Source organism: Dermacentor andersoni, chromosome 11 (assembly GCF_023375885.2).
Source record: "Dermacentor andersoni chromosome 11, qqDerAnde1_hic_scaffold, whole genome shotgun sequence".
NCBI classification, from domain to species: Eukaryota; Metazoa; Arthropoda; class Arachnida; order Ixodida; family Ixodidae; genus Dermacentor; species Dermacentor andersoni.
In genome coordinates, this window is record NC_092824.1 from 81145615 (window position 1) to 81161733 (window position 16119).

Genomic DNA, 16119 nt, shown 5'->3' on the forward strand with positions numbered 1-16119 from the left:
AGAAGGGGGCGGAGGTGCTGGCGCTGAGACGCTTCGACGTAGTTTTCTCTCTGATCGTTTCGTCTTTTTCTTTTTGTTATCCTCCCTATTCTTTCATTCCTGTTGCTTTCACGAACACTTACGTAGGAACAACCCCTCCCCTTGCTTCCTTCGTCTATCAATGTTCTTTTTTTTCTTTGGCACTAGCTTCTTCCAACAAACGGCGATATTTTTTTATGGTTCTGGCAACATTCAGTTACAGTTTCTTTTTTTTTCGCGCTCTCTCTCCTCTTCTCGTTCCTCCTTCGATCGCGGCTTTCTCGTAGCCGGCGGGGCGGCACCGCTTTTCCCGGCAGCGATGGTGGCGGCATTTCAAGCCGTTCGCGCGCGCTTTGTTCGCGAGGCGAGACAATGCGCCGAGAAGTCGCTGGCTTTGCGCCACGGCTCGACTTCGGTCGGCTGGGCTTGCCTTCCCGCCACCGCAAAAGGTTGATGAATGAAAAGATAAAATAAAAAGAGATAACGGCAGATGATGGTCCCTGGAGTTAAACGTCCCAAGGAGAGGGCGATAGAGAGAGAGGGTTCAAAGTGAAAGGCGAGGAGGTTAACCAAATGGGAATATCCCGTTTGCTACCCTGCACTAGGGGAGGGGAAATGGCAGGATGAAAAAGATTCCGTAGTGCATCCACGCTCTAGAGATGATTGGCGACTTTAATGCTATTAGCAATCTATGTAATGCTTAGCGCGTAACTGTTGATGTGTTTTATGTAATGATTAATATGAAAGGCAGCACATGCCCGGTGGAGTGCACCCCAGGTAGTTGCCCCTTCTTATACTCGCTCCCCTGTAACAACCATCCCATTTCACTCACCAGCGTATGCTCCAAATTCATGGAACACGTCATCTACTGTCATGTTGCTACCTTCCTAACATTAGTAACGTCTTTTCACCCTAATCTACATGGTTTCCGGAGAGACCATTCATGCGGGAACGCAGTTAACCTTTATTTATTCATGATATTCATTTACACTTCGACTGTAACAGATGCCCTGTTCTTAGATTGTGAGAAGACTTTCGATAAGTTTGCACACTGTCGTATTTTGCTAAAGTTATCATACCTAAACGTTCATCCGCTTGTTTTTAACTGGATTAAGTGTTGTCTTAACTAACCAAAGGCAGTTCGTATACGCTAACAACCATACATCTGCTGTTTCTTCCGTTCTGTGTGATGTACCTCAGGGCACTGTTCTTGGGCCGCTGCTATTCCTTATCTACATTATTAACTTGCAATTTCCTGTAACCTCTGTAATACGTCTTTTTGCTGACTATTGTGTCCTGTACATACTACCCTGCCAGTAACCACGCAGACGTCTCTACCCTCCACAAGGATCACCACAAAGGACCAGTATGCTACATGGCTCACAGCTCTGAACACTAGTAAGAAGCAAGAGTGCACATATTTTATTCCATCATCGACCTACAACACATCCCCTGCCTAAAAGGTTAATAACTGTACTATATCTACCAATCAGTCAATCAATCATTTATTTCTGCATTTTCACACGGGTCAAAATGCAGGGAGTGGAGTGAAAAAGCTGCTCTGAGGCAAGCTTTACTGGGTCCCCCACCCCTTTTACATCCCCCATCATCTTCCTATCTCCCCATCCGCACCCCCTTTACGCACTGACACCTACAAGCACTTAGGCATTCACCTCTCCAAAGATTTGTCTTGGTAAAATTATGTAACCCCCATAATCAATCCGGCTAGCAAAATTCTTGGTTATCTTCGTCGCAATGTCTTAATGGCACAGCAATCCGTAAAATCAGTTGCCTATACAAACGCATCTACGACCACACCTTGAATGTGCATGTACTATTTTTGACCCACGCCAATCTAGTCTCACTAAAGCTCTCGATTCCGTTCAGAAACACGCTGCTAGATTTATTATTTTGGGTTACTCGTACATCACTAGCGTTTCTTAATTAAAATCTAATCTATAGCTATCGCCTCTCGCCTCTCGTTGTCACATCACTCGCCTCTGCCTCTATCACGGGATTTTTCATTCCATATCACGCGACAGCCAGCTGATCCAGATGGCTCATCGTGTTCCTCGAACAGACCATCCAAACTCAGTGATCCCGCCACACGCCCGCACCACTACGTTCGTGCCGTAATTTTTTTGTGCGAACTGCCCGAGACTGGAATGGCCTGCCGAGACAAACTGCACTTACGCGCGATACAGCGCGCTTTAGGTCTGCCATGGAGTGTTTTGACTCATCTATATAATGCCATCATCATCATCATCGTTCCCGCCTTTTAACTGCCCACCCCTCATGTAATGTCCTATTGGGACCCTTGACGTATCAATAAGTAAACTAATAAATAAAGAAAACACCAAGTTGATTGAGGTTCTAGGAGAGACACTCAACAGCGGCACATGCACAGTCAGTGGTCAATATGCAGTGGCCGAAGTAGGTTAAAGGGTTGGTTTTTAATCCGGTTCCCTCTGCACAGCAGCACCATGAACTACCCAGTGAACGAAGGTGGGGGGGGGGGGGGAAAAGGTCAGGCACGGGCACACTTAGACACAGACATAGATATGTACAGACACACCGCAAATTCGTGGAAGTTTCCGAAGAATGCTAACAGCATTAAAAGATGCCGGAAGAGAAAAAAGTACGCCACCAGGGCGAATAGTGTGCTGGTCCTATAACCGTGCCCATTAAACTTCCTTGCTACATCTACTACCCTACAGTTCTCATACTACTGCGCCTGTCCTGACTCATAATACTCATACTAAGAAGGCGCCAGTTGCAGATGGGCAAATTACTATATTTAGTCATTTTTATTTATTTTTACGTACTGCAGTTAACCATCTTGGGCTATAGAAGGAGTGGCGGTAACATCGTATGTCAATCGCAGTCAAAAAGTCAGTCAGGGGCAATTAACGAACATTTCAGGGCAATGCATTCCAACGTTTAATTGTTAAGGAGAAAATGACTATGCTTATACAGGTCAGTTCTGGATGGTAGTGGCGAAAGATTTAGGTTGTGAGAGCTACGGGTGGGGGCAGGTTCAGCAAACCTAAAGAATTCATCTACGCGGGTACAGCATAGCGAGTTATTTAGGTGTGCAGGAACTTTATGCTTTCGGTGTGGCGACGTGTTGCCAGAGTGGCTCAGATTAGAGAGGTTAGAAGGTGAAAAATTTCTGTCGTAGCGACGGTAGATAAAACGGCTTTCTTTCGAACGGATTCAATCTTAATATAGTTACTGTGAAGATTGTCCCAAACTATACATGCATATTCAAGGATTGGGCAGATTAATGTTTTGTATGTTAGCAGTTTAGTTCCTTGAGGAGTCACACGAAGGGTGCGTTGGAGATAGCAGAGCTTTTTTTTAATTATTTAGTACATATTACTTTAATATGCTTGCTCCAAGTTGTGAGCGAATAAGAGTCCGAGATACTTTTCGGGTACTTTTGGTAGAAAGGAGTTATTGAAAGCTGAAAGCATTCGAGAAAACAGAGGGAGTGAAACGGCCAGTGAATGTCACTGAAACGGTTTTTGTGAAGTCAATACTCATCTGCCAGGTGTTACATCATAAGCAGAAGTGTAAGAATGCATAGCTAAGAACGGTATGAGCTTCAAGGGAGTTAATATTGTGGAAGCGGACGCAATCATCAGTACGGAGACGCATGTTAGTAATTATATTTCGTGGCAAGTCATTAATGTAAAGTAGAAAGAGAAGTGAACCGATGACTGTAACCTGCGGCACGCCAGAGGAAACATTACCAATGGGGGAGTCAGAAGGATGAGGCACATATTGGGAACAGTCAGACAGAATACTGGCAATCCAGTATATGAGTTTAGGATTATTTAAAGTGACGTTAAGTTTAAATAGCAGTTTAAAGTGAGCCACAGTGTAGCGCAAAGAGAGTAACGAAAACGCAAAGCCCTGCAAATGACGTTAGGACAACAGGACTTCTTACTTTCGAGTTTTAACACTAAATTAAGAACACCGTCAAGCGATACAGAGAGGTCACTAATTGTCAAAGCTATGTCATACTGAAAATTGAGAAGTTTGAACTTATCTTGAGTAAACACGGATTGAAAATATGAGTTCAAGACAGATGCGATTTTATCGGAGTTACTAGTAGACTGCTCATTAATTACAAAAGTGGTATCATCAGTCACACGAGGTAAGATGAATCGCCAATTTTTTTTTATTGCATCTAATAAGGTGAAGCAATTTTCCTCTAATATAAAAGTATTTCACCGATTTAAGTTTATCTCGAAGTTCCTCCTTCACTCGTTTAAGCATTGCAGTCTTAGCGGGATCCCCACTGAGATTTGAGCGCCGTAGTCAGCTTTTTTACTTGATTTATGTACTATACCTCAAAGGTCCCGCAGTGGACATGACATGGGGGTAAGTACAGAGAATATAACATAATTGGAGTAAAACTGGTGTACATAGGTCAAATAAATACAAGTCAGTTAGTGAATACATAGTGAATACAGAGCATGATAAGTAAAATAACAGCGATGCGTAGCACTATATACACCACAATCCCATGGCTTAACGTCAATGCGTATGATTTCTTCAACGGCAGATTTGAATTCTGCAGGGTCGGTGATGGTAACGATATGACGCCAGGAAGGCGGATTGTAGTCACGCACAGCGCGAATAAAAATTCATTGACGAGATGTTCTGGTGTGGGCACGTGGAGGGACGATGGCGTTTGGATGGGCGTTGTGCAACAAGCGAAGGACAGGAACAATGAGTACATTTATTAGGCGGCAAACAGTGCAAAAAAAAAAAAAAAAAAACGTGTGACGAAGATTTAGTCGAGAATTTCTGCGGCAGTGAGTCAGGGTGGGTAGATCAAGTTGTGATTTTAGTGCTTTGATGCTAGAGTTGCAAGAACGATCACTCAAAATGAACCTAGCAGCTTGGTTCTGGACTGCTTCGAGTGCTTTAATTAGGTTTAATTGGAAATGGTCGTATATTGCACTTGCGTAATCAAGTTTTGGACGGAGTAGTGTGTTGTATGCTAAGAGCTTAACAGAGGAACGCGCAATGGAGAGAGTGCGACGGATGTAGTCCAAGACCCGGTTTGCAGAATTAGTAACTTGATTAACAAGATTGGTCCAAGTTAGGTTGTGGGATATGGGAACACGAAGGTATTAGAACGAGTCACCGGTAACTATAGGAGAGTTGTTAATGATGTATTCAGGAGCTGAAAAGTTGCGACGACGGTCAAATGAAATTAGTACAGTTTTATTAACGTTGAGAGACATTAACTAAATTTTACACCACTCTTCTATATGATGAAGACCGTTCTGGAGGATAGAAATATCGGACGAGTCTGTTATAGGGCGGAATAGAATAGAATCATTGGCGATGAGATGTATTTTCGCTGACACATGGAAGGATGAGTCGTTAATATATATTAAAATCAGAAGTGCCCCGACGACTGTGCCATGGCGGACACCGGATAAGACTTGTGAAAACTATGATGAATGTGAATAACATAGACGAACTGATGACGGTATGTCGAAATGCTTGAATCCAATTAAGAACTGATTAGTGTAGATTTAATCGTGAGAGTTTGAGTAGTAACGAGCATGAGGTACTTTATCGAACGCCTTTTCGAAGCCAAGGCCAAATGCATAGGTAGGTATGTTACTATCAAGGGATGAGTGAATGACGTGCAGGAATAAAGCGAGCTGCATCTCACAGGAATGGCCTTTACGGAAACCGTGTTGGTTAGGATGAAAAAGTTGATGGGCGATAGAAATTTCACGGCACTAGAGAAAATGGCATGTTCTTTTAATTTGGAGCAGATGCTTGTGATTGAAACAGGGCGACAGCTTTTGCGACATGACTTAGAACCTATTTTAGAAACTCGGAATACCTTGCCAGCACGCAACTCAACCGGTATAGTGCCCGTATTAAGCGACTGCTGGAAAATTCTGGAAAGAATGATGATGGAATGATACTTTGTGTTTTTAGTTCCTTGGCATTGATTCCATCGATTCCGGTTGACGATGAGTTCTTTAGTGAATTAATTATTTTTACAATGCCAGGCGGGCCAAACTTAATGTTATTCATACGGGTATCAGTGTATGGTAAAAGGTCGGGCATGTTGTCAGCCTATTCATTAGTAAAAACTGAAGAGAATATCATGTTTAGGATATTAGCGACTTCGCTTTCCAGTATGATACTGCCCATGTCATCACAAAGATTTTGTTCTCATGATGAGGGTTGATGGTTTGCCAGAAACGTTTCGGATTACTGTGTAACATCCAAGGGGAGTGTGAAGAAACATGAAATGCGTTTGGTTGTGGCTTTAAGCGAGTTATAATGCTTCGTTGCAGCGTCATACTTTTCCCGTGCTAATGAAGATCCCAAGGAAGAACCCAAGGCCTTAGCTGAGCAAAATAAACGTTCTCTTTAAATATTCTTTTCAAAGTTGTATTGAATCAGGGAGGGCGCGCCCGTTAAGTTATTTTTATAGTGGGAATATATAGTTCTATTAAACTCATCGTTTGAGATTTGAATAGCTGTCAATTTGACTAGATGGTTAGTGAGTGAAAAACAGATGTAAAACGGTCACAGAACTTTGCTAGTTCATTACTTAGGCTCATGTAGTCGCCTTTATTGTAAAGGGTGAGCACCTTTTTAGCTCTTTTATTGGTGAGTAGATTACAAGGGAACATACTGTGGATGGCTACGTGATCGCTAAAGCCGGGTAAGTATGTGATATCGGAAAAATTATCGGGATGTGTCGTTAATATAAGGTCGAGAGTATTGGCAGAATGGGTAGTCGTGCGCGTTGATTTACTGATTATTTGGGATAAGCCGAAGTTAAGACATGTGTTGGAGAACTCGGTAGACAAATTGTTTCTTGATGAAGTAGTTGCTACATCAGATCAGTCCACGGAAGGAAAATTAAAATTTCCGAAAATCAGAATGGGAAAACTTGGATAGGCAGTGGTAATGGGTCACATAGCGTCATGGAACAATGATATGAATGACGAGTCAGCACTGGGTGGACGATAGCAGATACCCATTAGTACGTGTGGAATGGTGGCTTTAGAGCACATCCAGAGCATTTCTAAGGGAGTTAATTTAACGAGAGAGCAAAGTAATTGGTGAGGGGCTGCGATGAGAACACCACCACCGCGTAGGCTGTTCTCCCTGCTTTTACGAAATCTACTGTTATGAGTGGAGTTGTGTGTGGCAGCACCTGACGTGCATTTTGATGTTTCAACAAGTTTGTTAGTATATTCATCCCAGTTGTACGTTATCAATGAACGCATGATCAAAGCGTATCCGCACCGAAGACCCATTGTTACGAAAGGATGTGGTAGCATCCCACAGCTTCTTACGGATTATGCATACACGGTTCAAAAATCTTCCCTAATGGTGTAGCAAGTGTCTTTGAGCTTGGGTGAATTTGAGCACCTGTATTTTCTCATTGAAATCCGGTAACGTAATGATCACAGAACGTGCATTAGTTCCGCGAGTTTCATCAATTCTGTACAATCTTTCAATGCGTGGGCACTGAATTTCAGGCACATCCGAGAGCCACAAAGAGCCTCGTGAAAGCAGGACGTCGTTGTTTTCGTCTTGTACTTCAGGTAATCCATACAAGATGACGTTATTTCTACGCGACCGATATTCCAAATCTTCAACGCTAAAAACAAGCTTCTTTTGTCAGTAAAGGTATTCCGAAGCTGCTTATCTTTGGCATTTATGCTTAAGATGGTAGTGTTCAGTTTCTAAGCCAAGGAACACATTTCATTTCGTATTTCCACAGAGTTATCTACTGACAGAGCCGATTCAAGGGCATTATTCGCACGAAATTCCTGCGCCTCGAAATGTGAATCAACATGCAGTAGGAGTAACCTCATATCGGATGACATTTGTTCCTGGCCAGAAAGCAGTATCGCAAACAAATCGGCAGTTGAAAGTTTTTCACTATCTACAGTGCAATCAACCTTTGAAGAACTTGTTCCAGCGGCATCCGTTTGATCGGGGTTCAGGTTACTTCCAGGTCGTTCACTATTAGCAGTATTGCGAGGGCAAAGATTTGATCCGTGCTGCGATGTAAGTTATCCGCACGTTTTAAACAACCCAGTACACTACGTCGGCTCAAATTACCACGTTGATACACCACAGACTTCAGTGCAGCGCTGGTATCCCTCAAGTAGAGGAGTCCCCCAAAGGCTACAATTATTTCATGAAAACGGGCTATGGGGGAAACGCCACAGTGGAGAGCTTCGTTTGGGATCCTTTAACGTGCGCTCGAAGCTCGCTATAAACAACTGCGTTTACATTACGCACCGCGTCAAAATGCGGCCGCCGCGGCCACATATCGACACCACGACATTGTGTTCGGCAAATCAAGTGAAATTACAGAACGTCATACCTTTATACAGTCAGACAACGTTAATGTCGCTTGAGGTGGCGTTGTCAGCAGTGCCACTGGATTGGATTGGATTTCCTTCTGCGATGGCGCTCGAGCTGCTGCTTCCTCCTCTTTAGGTCGATATCCCACGACGAATCGCCCTTCTGCTGCTCCGTCGAGCTTGTTGGTGATGCAACGCTTCTATGTCAGCAGTGGTTGTGGAATCTTTACACAGCATTGTAACTGTCCGCAGTCGTTGCCGTCTCGCGCAACACGTTGCCAAGGTTTCCTACGCAAAGGAAAAAATCTAACAGTAGTCTTATAACAGAAGCATAACGCAATATGTATGTGTTTGCGTACCATTGCGTCTAGAGAAACATTTTGTTATTTTTATGCACCTTACGCGTCAACAATTGGCCTTTGTAAAGTGAAAGCCCAGTAGCTTTATAACTTTAAAGCAGATGTTTCTGCTCTACCATATTTACGTAGAGATATAGAGATAGAAATGAAGTGAGAAAAGCAAGGAGGTTAACCGGATGGCACCACATCAGGTTTGCTACATTACAGTGGGGGAGGGGTGAATGGAGACCAAAAGATTAAAAGCGGAAGATTCAATGAATGAATCGATTAATTAATTAGTTAATTAATTATCGGTTAATTAATTGATTATTTCCCCTCGCATCTGGTTTTTGTCGAATCGAGACAACTGGCATTTGTCGACTGTGAACTTTATGCAGCATTTACGATATATGTTCCTTGCCACTGTTCTCGTTGCAGAACGCAAAGGCGGTCGCTCGCAACAACGCGAGCGGGCCTCGAAGACCGGCCCCTGTCGAAGCAATCTGGTCGTCGCAAAAGAAGGTGACGAATGCGCTGTTGAAGTTGGTATAACTTCAAGCGGCCGTCAAAACACTCTAACATCCATCGTCGCTTATTTTTCGCTCTTTCTCTCCCTCCTTGTACAAGCGCTTCCTTGAAGCCGGCGACATACTGCGGTTGTAGCCAACACTGTCAATCAATCAATCAATCAATCAATCAATCAATCAATCAATCAATCAATCAATCAATCAATCAATCAATCAATCAATCAATCAATCAATCAATCAATCAATCAATCAATCAATCAATCAAGCATTTAATTATTTATAATTAATTGAATGAGTAGTTAATTAATTGATGGATTAGACATCTTATTTTCTTGCTTGGTTGATAAACAGACTCCATATGAAAGAAGGAACTTTTCTATTGTCCGTCCTCTTGCATCACATTTTGAGTCACCAAATAATGTGCTGTGAGCATTAAAATCTCCAATTACTATATAGAGTTCAGGAAGCTGGTCAATCAGCTTTTCAAATTCTGCTGTGTTAAACCGTTCATCAGGCGATATATATATGGAGAAAATAATTATAAGTTGATTGAACAATATATCCCGAACAGCCACTGCCTCAAATGAACTCTGGAGCGATACATACTGGCATGCTACTGACTTTTGGGCTATAATTCCCACACCGCCTGAACAATTACCATTACTTCGATCTTTACGGAAAACGATGTACTGTCTTAAGTTCTTGTGTGTGGACTTTACATGTGTTTCTTGAACACAGAACAGTTGTGGCTGACAATCCTTTAGTACATCTTTGACATCATCTAGATTGTGAAATAGGCCCCAGGCATTCCACTGAACTAATTGTGTAGCCATATTGAGGAAGATTATTGTTTTCTGTGTTCAAGAGCATGTAGTAAGGATAGATAAATATGTATACAAGGACGGTAACCGTTTAAGCTACCGGTCCCTTTTTCAGAGCAGTTACAGGAATTTTATCCCTCCTGGCACGCTCCTTAGAGCGCTGATCTTTCGGCGTCGATGATGCCGGTGTTCTTGGCTCGACTTCCATAACCTTCTCTGAGGCGCTGGAGGATCGAGAACTAGGCGCTAAAACTCGCGTCCGAGGCTGTGGAGTTCGGCTTAGCTTTGGGACCTGCGGAACCGAGGTCTGCAGGCCCACCTTCGATGATGATGGAGCAGCACTTGCTGCTGCCACCAGGGGGGCAGGCGGAGTGATTACCGGATCACTGTCAGTCACCGCGGTAGACTCCCGAGGCATTTATGACGCTGCCCCCGGTCGCGCCAGCTCGGAAAAGCTTGTGTGATCTTAGTACGAAAGACATTTCCTTGCTTCGTGAAATGTTATATTTTCTTTGACCGTCAGTGCAATGATTTCCTTTTTCTTTCTTCCATTTAGAGTACGTCCTGGAGTAGACTGGATGGCTTCCATCACAGTTCACACAATGTGGAGATGAGTCGCAAGTGTCTGATGGAAGATCATTCGAGCTGCATTTCGCGCAAGTCTGCCTTCCTCGGCATGTCTGAGATCCATGCCCATTCATCTGGCACTTAAAGGACCGTCGACGATTTGGGATGCACGGCCTCACACGTACTTTGATGTAGCCTGCATCCAGTGTACTAGAGAGTAAACTAGTACCAAAGGTTAGTACAGTGTGCTTTGTTCGAAGTTGTTCATTATTCCTGCGGATTAGGATTCTTTCTACCCTGATGACATATTGATCCTGAAAGCCTTCAAGCAGCTCTTCGTCACCAAGGTACAGGAAGTCGTCTTCCGAGAGAACTCGACGGCTCGTGTTCAAGGTTCGATGTGCCAGCACAGTGACTGCTACATCGCCAATGCATTTCAAGTCATTCATTTGCTCATATTGAGTTTTGTCCTTCAATTCAAGGAGCAGGTCTCCATTGGTCATCTTTGTGGCTCTGTAGCCAGGTCCTACCGTGTGTGCGAGGCATTTCGACACCGAGAAGGGGGAGAATTTACGCACGCTCATGTTGCCTTCACTATGGATTGCATGGTACTTAGGAAAGTGTTCTTCATTGTTTTTCAAAGAGAATTGGAAGGTTGCATCGGTGCGCCCTCATTTTAGAGGGCAATCAAGGAAAAGTCGTTTACTGGAAGCCATAATATAGGGATCATGAGTTCGGCAGCAGCGCCAACCGCCCGCGACCAAACCCAACATGGGAATGGAGCAAATCTTATGAGTAGGACAAGCCCTCGCCAGTTGTACGGTGCTACTATAACCCAATCAGGAGTACCCAAGGTTGGCCACCCACACAAGATTAACCCTCGCTGCCTGGAAAGCCGGAAGCAAATAGAAGAGAGGAGAATACAGGAAAGATTGAAAGGGAGAGAGAAAGACGCAGATTGAAGAAGGGCACAGGAAAATGCAACTACCGATTTCCACCGGGTGGGTCAGTCCAGGGCGCCGTATACGTGAAGCAGAGGCCAAAGAGCTGTGATGCCTCCGCCGAGGGGCCGTAAAGCCCAAACACCCGGCATCGGCTCAACCCACAGGATCCGCTTTTCCCCGGACACGGCTAAGCCGCGCACAGTTAGACGCGGGAGGATCCAACCCTCGTGTGCTCGGGTACGCGGTGTTGCAACACACCAAACGCCTGCTGACGCAGACGCCCCTGCGGGGGTTAATTTGTCGTTTGTTTTATTTTATTAAGCACAAGTAATTTCCCCTATGTTCACCTTGGTGTCAGTGTTTGTTGGCTTCTTACGATATGACTAATAAAAATCGGGTCCCTCGGTTAACCCCCTTTCTCCAGAGTTACTGATTGGTATATATAGCTTTGTTTCCATTCAACAATTTTTCATCTACAATTTTCAACAATCTTTATTAAAAAATACAAGGCAAATATTGGAAATCCGTTTGAAACAGTCACTAGACTAGCTTTCTTTTTTTTTAATGCAACACGCCTCATCAAATTTGGTTCCGTGGTTGCCGAGAAAAACGATTTCTCCTTTCCGACATACTTAGATTGGAACCCCCAATGAAAAGCTTCCTCGTAAAACAAACTTGTGCAGAGTCTGCGGTAGCAGATGTTTAACGACGCATTTTCCAGATATAGCTGGCCATCTAGGACCCTTTGGGGCTCTACAAAGCGTTACAATATGGAGCAACGCACCATCGATTGTGTGTCAAACGCGATCACCTCTGTGACGACAACAGCAAGATGACGATGACAGCTCTTCGTGATTGCAGTAGCAGTTATTGGCATAGAGTTTCATACAATAATTATTGTAGGAAACTCTGTGGTTATTGGGACGCTTTTGGCGCGAACACGCCGTCAGCGCCGCCATTGTGCTGTCCTGGTACTAATGGCCCATGCGAAGCTCACAAGTGGGGAGTTAGAAGGCCGCCAGAGACACGCAGTGCGCTTGGCTGCAAGAACGACGGAACCAAAATAATTGGCTCTGCCTCAGCCAAGACAGCGTTCTGACTTTCAGTGCTGTGGGCTTGCGCACACACACGCACACGCTAATGTGTATGTTCAGGAACTGTGTGCACACCACATCGGGATGACGTATACGCTGGTCTGAGCGGAACCGACAGTAAGCGTCAATCGATTAATGTATATTACCCTTTCAATTCGCGCTGACAAACAACGCCGGCGGTTTTCCGTGGGTCTCATCTAGGGCACCACCGAGGCGCGTCTAGCGTTTCATCGAGAAACACGCACTCCGGGCCGACCGTGCCTTGCCTCGACGTATTGTTAGAACACGGAGTCTGTTAGGCCACATCCTCCCTCTTTCTCTATCATCTTTCACTTCCCTCTCCCTCTCCCCTGACGACGCTTCGCCGTGCTCCCTCACGGGTTGCAGAATCAAGCGTCCTTCCTTTCTTTAGATCACTATCATCATGTTAGAACACGGAGTGAGGATCTCGAACGCTACGCTAAACTTCGCTGTCGCTTTCAATGCCTCGCGTTCGGGCGAAACTGCCATGTTTTTTCTTTCTTTCTTCAAAGTTTGCGGAGTTTCTTCAGAGGCCGCGAAGGGCGACCAGGATAAAGTTGACTTCATTGAACAATTTGATCGGGTGTTTTCTGAGAACGCTCTACAACTTTCCCTATGCAGCCTATACCCTAAAGCTCACTAAAAGTTTTGCATAATTCAAATGAGAAAATTAGCTGACTAATCGCATTAAAAAAAATGTCTGTACAACTCAAGTCGACTGCTGCATGTATGCCGTTAGTGTCATTCACTTAAATATACCACGTTTTTACATTTTGGTTAATGTTACGAGAAAAATGGCCAGGCTTAGCTTGGTTAAGCCAAGAATGCGTTGCATATTGCGCGCGAGTTGGGGCCCAGCTTTTCCTCCGGCTGTCGTGACGTCACGTCACGTGGTTGCACTAAAGGTCAATGGTGGCTGCCCGGCCGCGCCCAAGGGCTGAACTGAGTGATTGCAATATGCAACGCATAAAACCTGCCACACGCTAGCGTCAATGCGAGTCAGGGCTCATCCTGTGTCCTTTCACTCCGTTAATCCATGAAGTGCGCTAAAGGCAGATGTAATGAAAATACTCTATTCATAGAAGCCACAAAGTACGCCGTTAAATACAAGCATGCGTGAATGTTGTAAACTTTTTTTACTCATTCACGCGTTCAGCTTAGCACAAGAGAGCTGTAGTTGTGAGAAAAACAACTCCTATGGTGATGAAAATCGTGAGTTCATTATTTATCTTAATGTATGCGACATAGGGCAGACAAGTAGCTTTGGACATTCATTTCGCTTTGTTAAAGAACGACGACCTGTTGGGGCGTGCATTTTATTTAGGTGTTTTTAATCAGCCTGTTGCGCCATTTTAGGGTGCAGGAGCGGCACTCGATAGCCATCCGACGCCCATTAGCGTCAAGCTTTCAGCCCCACGCTGTGGTGAGACTTTCAGCGCAACAAGGTTGATTTGATAAATTGTGACTATGGGGTCCCATTCGAGCTCACAAATAATAAGACAGCGTGCGCAACTGTACACGTTCAAAAAGGTTGAAGCGAAGACAGATAAAAAGCAACTCACATTAACGTTACCATTAATTTCGACGTCATCGCTTTAGGAGGAAATGTAAGAAGGCCGCGGTTTGGCGAGCTGCTTCTCGAAGGGCGCTAACCGCTTCCAGTACATTTCATTGTTAGCGTCGAACACAGCTTGTGCGGCGGGAGGGTGATTAACGAGACGTCGGCGTTCTGTCGGAATAGTGCGTCCGTTGGCTTCGGAAGCGCGAGACGCCTAGGGACTTGGCATTTCTCCACTTGGTTAACGTTCGGAGGAATATGTAAAGGTAGTGGTCCTGGCATCGGGAGCTATAAACATAGCTGCTATTTCTGCACAAGCACAGGGCACAGAGTGACCGGAAGTCTGGTGAGGCTGACAAGCGCGGAGGAGCGTCGTTGAGTAAATGTGTTTGTCATTCCAGTCGCAGAAGAAAAAAGAAGAACCGAGTATATCACTTAATTATAGTATATATAGGGTTGTACAATTATAACAAGTAAAGGTCGCCCAACTTTGCCGACCAATTCCCGCAGTAGATGAATACCCATTAATTTGGCCTCAAAAATGGTTCTGCTACTAAGTACCTGACGTTAGTGATGACACAGGCAGTGACGTGCTCAACGCATTCCGTGTTAGTCGCAAACCTCGGGTCGTGGCCGCAGTACGCACCAGAAGGGGGGGGGGAGGAGTCCAGAGGGGGAGAGTGCTACACTAGACACCGTATATTTCTGCCATATTGTCGAATTCTTTATTGGCGATACTTTGAGCCAATCAGAGCGGCTGCAGCAGACCTCTGAGCCAATCATAGCTAACAAGATGGCGAATTAGGCTTCTGTGGTTACGATGATAGGATGATACCGGTTTCTCGCTTGCATGACCGCTTACCATGGCACTGCTGTGCACATCGGTCTTGCAAGACGTTTAAAACATAACCCACATGCAAGCAAGACCAATGATCACAAAGAAAGAAAGAAAAAAAATGTATCAAGCGCGAGCGAGTGTTTATTTCGACTCCACTTTTCCGCGCATTTTTTCTAATTCCACCGTCGGGTCATTCCCAGTATTGCCCACTAATAATCGCATTCCTACGATATCCTATTAAGAAAACCCCGACGGGATAGCCTACAGGTCGTACAATTTCTCACTTGTGCCCGTATCGACTTATTTCCCCTTCAACGTGTAGGGTAGCAAACAGGGCGCGTGCACGGCTAACTTCATTGCCTTTTCTTGTCTCTCCCTTTTGTTTTCTCCTCCATGCCTGAAAATCAACGCTAAATATGTTCGACACCTGAGTCATCAACAATACTTTACAGTCACAAAACATACGAGCCCCATATAAGAAAGAAAACAGGCATTCAACGAGCCTTCTCAAAAAAAAAAAAAAACACGACCATAACTTTGACAAAAGAACAGGGAAGACAAATAGCATAAGAAATATAATTTTAAAAAAACTTCACATTGCGTGTACGCAGAGCTACAGAGGGGGAAAAAAGTAAAACTCTGTGAGCGAAAGCAAGTCCACAGTGGCTTTTTGGCCCATACGATTCTCCACCTTTCCGGGGCGAGAAGTCAAACAATTGAGAGCCCTGAGAGACAAAACTACCCCCAAAGATTCTTAGCGCCATCCACACACACATATATATAGTCATATCATAAGAAGCCACGAAACACTGACACCAAGGACAACATAGGGGAAATTACTTGTGATTAATAAATCAAATAAAGAAACTATGAATTAATGGAATTAAAGTGGATGAAAAAACAACTTGCCGCAGGTGGGAACCTAGGTGCGGAAATATATATATATATATACACACAAAGCTTGAGGGACAAATCAATTTGTACGCAGAAACAGTAACAAGTACGGGTTGCTTTA

The 16119-nt window shown here is 44.3% G+C and overlaps 1 long non-coding RNA gene across 3 annotated transcripts in view; it reads right to left on the reverse strand.

Annotated features, from left to right (window-relative positions):
* The window catches only part of LOC126517627 (uncharacterized), an 85361-nt gene that overhangs the window by 32848 nt on the left and 36394 nt on the right, over positions 1–16119 (reverse strand). For all 3 annotated transcript variants that reach the window (XR_011890914.1, XR_011890913.1, XR_011890915.1), the window contains exon 4: positions 8417–8684. This is a non-coding gene — a long non-coding RNA (uncharacterized lncRNA). The remainder of the gene's footprint in view (positions 1–8416; positions 8685–16119) is intronic.